This window comes from Electrophorus electricus, chromosome 3 (assembly GCF_013358815.1).
Source record: "Electrophorus electricus isolate fEleEle1 chromosome 3, fEleEle1.pri, whole genome shotgun sequence".
NCBI lineage: Eukaryota > Metazoa > Chordata > Actinopteri > Gymnotiformes > Gymnotidae > Electrophorus > Electrophorus electricus.
Genome location: NC_049537.1, coordinates 26,311,253 through 26,316,802, shown reverse-complemented (window position 1 = coordinate 26,316,802; position 5,550 = coordinate 26,311,253).

Sequence of the window (5,550 nt, the reverse complement as noted above, 5' to 3'; positions counted from 1 at the left end):
GTGTGTGTGTGTGTGTGTGTGTGTGTGTGTGAAGGGGTCGGCACGGGTAGCTCATCTATGTTTTGCCCACACATCCTGTAGGACAGAACAGCGCAGTAGGTAGTGACACACTCATAAATATGCGCTCTGGGAGACAGAAAGGCAAAACTCAATTTGTTCTCTGAGCAGGAAACCTTCAAATCACCTCTTATTGTCAGAGCAAGAGGGAGAGACAGAGAGTGAGAAGCAGGGAGGGAGAGAGAGAGAGAGAGAGAGAGAGAGAAAGCGAAACAACTTATGAGTTTCTCCTCTGTTCTCTCCCCTCCCACTTCCCATGTCCTCTCACACACCAACCTCCGTGGCCTCTCCTCGTCACCTGCTTGTGTGAGCAGTGGAACAGGGAGCCTAGCTAACAGGTCCTCTCTGCTCTTCAGTGCTGGCCAAGCCTGTGCAGGTGTGCACCTGCATGCCCGCTGCTCCAGCAACAAGTGCTCTGCGCCTGTGCAGTCAACCATCACTGCCTGCTCCAGCTCCGTCAGGCATGCCGAACACACGCCAAAGGTCATGGCGTCGTGCAGGCAGAGGGAGGCTAGCTCTTCACTCAGCCTGGTCACGGTCTTCACCATTATTCACTATTGCCGCTAAATCCACCAGTGCACTAATTAGCTACACGCACCTAAGAGACAGTGCCAGCATTTAAATACACGAATGGACCATTATTGACAGTATGACGCGCGGTAAACGATAGCATTGATCTTATCTGCAGCAGATCAGCTGGACGCGCCTTGAATACGTTCACTCTCCTCACGATGCAGCTGCACAATCCTGTCCGAGATTGTTCGGACAGACAACAGTGAGTGGGGGTTTTTTCTCTCACTCTCTTTTTCAGCTTTCTGGTATAAGAACCACTATACAGTTACAGTGATGGCAGATCACAGCCACAGATCTGCCTTACACGGAGAGGCCTGCGCATAAATTATACAGATTCTTGTTCAAGTACAACACATTGTGCTGTAAGACAGCTGGCCTGTCTCCTTTTGGAAAGGCTCTGGGCAATCCACCTGTGTGTTATATACTATGACAGCTGCAGAAAAGTAATGATACTATAGGGTGTCATTATAAAACCCCCACACCATCTACAGTGAGATCACCTGAAGTTAGACAAAGCCTTTCAAAGAGACAGAGAGAGAGAGAAAGAGAAAGAGGTAACAGTCTCTGCCATCAGACGGTCCCTCTGGGCCTCTCTTGGGAAATTAGAGCCCTGGTCCCACTTCAGCCCAGGAGAATTTTCTGGTTTGCCCACAGGGGTGTGAGGGGGCAGGCCCACGCCAGGCTCCGTTTGCCTTTTTAATGATGTGCCAGGGGGCTGCTTTTGCCGGTGCCCACGGAGGAGGGCCGCAGCATGGGGTTAAGCGCTGCCTAGTGAGGGCTGCGTCTCTGTGGTAACCCTCCGTTCTGCCCGGAACAGACAGCCCTTTGATACGAGAGCCGCAGGCGAAGGATCGGGAGGGCGCCGGGCCTGGACTCGCGCTTCATCCGCCCAGCGCGAAGGAACACGCAGCAGTTGGGCCACGTGCGAGCCCATGCATTTAGATGCTAATATACATGCTAATGTGGCTCAAGCTCTCCTCCAGGGCTGTAGACCCTGTGGATTCTTTCTGCAATGGAGGGAATTAAGCTGAGTTGAATAAAATGACTATTTATGAGCAGAGTATCTTTATAGGGTCCAGACAAGAAGCCGACGTGTCCTAGACAATTTTCCACAAGTGGATTAGTGTGCGTGTAAATATTAGTTTGTAAATTTAAGTTGACAGCTTATTTGTCTCCCTCTACCAAACTCTCTGTTGCTGTTATGGACCGATGGCGTAGGTAAGGCTGCTGTCTCAGTAAGAAGTGGTTGATCATGCCATACGGGTGGACACCAAGTGGACACCGTGAACACAGTGGACCCCTCGGCGTGCATCATGGTGAAAGGAAAGACAGCTCTCTCGGCCTCTCTACTAGCATGTGTCACAGGGCCACACAGAGCCTCTTTACAGGCCACAGCAATGTCTAGGTTGGAGCCTAAAGTATTCCTTATTATACAGGGTGAAAAAGGTGGAATCTGTTTGCACGGCTGTTTTCCAGATGAAGGACACACACATTTACCGACGGATCAGCAACTCACATGAGTGGAGCGAAGGCTCAGCCGAGTTTATGGGGAGCCGGGAACGTGCGGCTGCATGTTTTGCTGTTTCAAGCAGGTATTTTTCTAGCGTCTGTTTCAGGGTGCTTGCTGTCACATTTCCACATGGCTTCTCTTTGTTCCTCACCCACTCCCTCTGTGGCATTGTTCCATGCACTTTTCATCCTCCCCCTCTGTTCTCGCCGTGTTTATTTTCTGTTCCTCGTTCTCCTCATTTTGCCCGTCTCCGGCATGTTAAGTATTCCCCTCGGATCTAACCGTGACATGGTATGTGCATATACATGATTTTGGATGCCTGCAAGCTTTGTATATGTTCTTGTATATGTGTGTGTGTGTGTGTGTGTGTGTGTGTGTGTGTGTGTGTGTGTGTGTGTGTGTCGCAGGGGCGCTCCCAGGGGGGTGTTTGTTCTCCACCACAGCGGCACGGGAGCGAGGCAGTGGCACTGCAGCGCGGGGTGATAGACGGCTCGGTAGCGGGTGAATCACCAGCGCACTATTACCCCTCTGCGTCTGTACGATCAGTCATGAGACACCCCTGCCTCTCACGCCATTACTAACACAGTCAGACTACCTGATTCAGACTGAGACAGAGAGTGAGAGAGAGAGAGAGAGAGAGAGAGTGTGGAGACAAAGGAGATAGAAAGGAAGAGAAAAAGAGATAGAGAGAATGACAGGGACAAACAAGGTGAGAGTGAGAAAGAAGAGCGAGAAAAGGGCCCAGGATGAAGAATGGAATTCCAGCTTGTCTAAATGATGGAGCAGGAAAGAAGCAGAAGGAAAGTATTCACACAGTGTGTGTGTGTGTCCATGCAAGGACAGGACAGGAGACAGTACAAGAGAGCTGAAACATTAGCTCACCCCCATGCTCACTCTCTTAGTCACTCCATCATTTACCACCTGACTGTGGGTGCTCCTCGGGGGACGGGGGGGGGGGGGGGGGTGGCCCTGTCCTTTGTTCCTTTGTTCTCTCGGGGGGGTTCCTGTGTCCAAATCTGTCACTGGGATGAACCCATCTGGAGCGTGTGAGCGAGTGTGTGTGGAGCGTCATGGACTGAGGTCAGGATCAGCAAGAGTCACTTCTCCGCACAGGAGCTCACATTTCGCTTCTTCAACACACACACACACACACACACACACATATCGCTTCACACCCATTTGTCTCTTTCACCTTTGTGACAGCCATCTCTGTAGTCCCTGCACTCCCGTATAATCAGATGTGGCTGTTGTATCTGTAGCCCACACCCATGACCTCCTCCCTACAACCGTGAGCTCCCACGTTCAGCTTGCAGCTTGGTGAGAATGAGCAGTGGACAGAGGTTAGTATCGTATGGTCACGTAAACTCATACAGGCTTTGTGTCAGCACAGCGTGGGCTTAAGGTTGGCCTTGGTGGGTATAGCACAGTGGGAAATTACCAAGAGGCTTCACACACAAAAATGTGCCCATATTACCACACCAGAATACTCAAATGCCACCGCCTCCATCCAGACGTACGATGCTGAGGAATGTTCGAGAGGAGGACATTTAAACGAGTTGCTAAGTGTGCGGCCACGGGTGTTTAAGCAGCCTTCATCCACTTTGATGAATTTTCTGTCATTTGGGATCCACCCTGTTGCCTCCACTATTCTTCTGCATATCTACTGCTCTAGTGATGAAGGGTGTTCTCCATGTCTGGGACGTCCACCCTACCCCACCCACAAGCGATGCTCGGTGTCTTGCTGTGACAGTTACCCAAAGGCCACACACAAACTCACGCCTGTTTCCAGCGAGCACTGCCTACCTCATTTCTTCCATCCTCCGTTTCGTTTCTATGGGATGACCAGCTTGTTTGTCTCTGCCCAAACACTGCCTTTGTACGCCTGTTCCCGTCAGTCCTGCAGGTTACTGATTACTGATGATGTCATGGGGGAACGTGAGTCATTGTGCAAGTGTATGTTTTTGAACGGTGGTACTACACCCTCTGTAGGGACAATGCCCATTTATACTGCTATGGTACACCTGTTCTTTTGATTGTAACTCATACAGCACAAAGGACTGGTCTCGGCAGCGTCTAGTTTGAAACCCTGAGATATTTTAGGTGTTTGTTAGGTGAACCCCTAAAAAGTCATTATCTCTTTTTTGAGATTGGTAAGTATTTGATTGACATTTACGTTGTAGTTATTTTGCAGTAAGCACATTAGGTAAAGGATGTGAAGACAGGACTCAAATAGCTAGTTAAGTTACTCTGGTGAGCAAACTGGTAGTGGCTTGATCTAGTCCTTTTAACTTGACTTGAAACGACAGAGAAGAAGACAGAGAGAGAGAGAGAGAGAGAGAGAGAAGGAGAGCGAGTGGGAACAAGATGGAGACAGAGAGAGACAGTAAGAGAGAGACAGAGGGACAAAAAGACAGGGAGAAAGTGTGAATGAGAGCGCATTTCCAGAAAACCTGACACAGCCAGTGTGAATTCATGGATTCCCGGTGTAATGAGCCGTGCTCTGGGAGTCTCCTGGCTGTGGTAGTGTGGAGCGTCCCCCCAGCTCAGCTGATTGACTCGTGTTGCTGCTCCTCTGTGGTGCTGTCCCTACACAAGACCGGCAGAGCTAGACAATGACAAGTCCACTCACGAGTAATTACAGTTTTTGTGGATGGGAACCCCAGTGTGAGATGGCTCTATGCACAAAATGGCCCCAGTGCACAGAAAGGCCAAAGCGACAGAAGCAATGATTGCACTGCCCTACGGAAGGGGCACACTGTATGTCTAAAAATGGCAATTAATTACTACTATGAAAAATAATGCATTTATTGTGCTCAGTAATTATAATTTGCTGTGCAGGCTGTTATTAGCCTTTCTGAATGACAGGCATGATTACAAGCACATATTTGCTCATTTGTGCAAAGCGTGTTTTAATGGTTGTAGCCCCCATATGCGCGTGACTGTAGTTTAGCGACTCTTTCTCGCGTGCCTCCCTTTAATAAGGGCAACCGAGAGCGTAGAGATGCACGGAGCTGCTGTGTTTGCGCGGCTCATGAAAGCTGGCGCTCTCTTTGAAGAGCTGGGGATCTGCCGCATTCAGACAAATGCTGTGATGGCAAAGGGAAATGAAAAGGAGAGGAAACAGGCGAAGCGAAGCCGCTGAAGTCCTCAGCACGCAGAATAATAAGCGGAAGAGGAGTTGTGCTTTCATAAGCGCCTCGTCTGCCAGCTGCGAAGACTCGGGAGGGAGGCGGGGCCGAGAGGAGTCGGAGAAAGTAGGCGTCGTGCTCCACACTCCTTAATGTAATCAGCTGAGGACAAAAAGCACCCCTGCCTGCCTTGATTTCAGCGTGTGATGCTGCTACTGGACTTTCTGTGTCATCTCTGGGCTCCCGGCCAGCCGTCTGACACGGATACTATATCACCGCGCA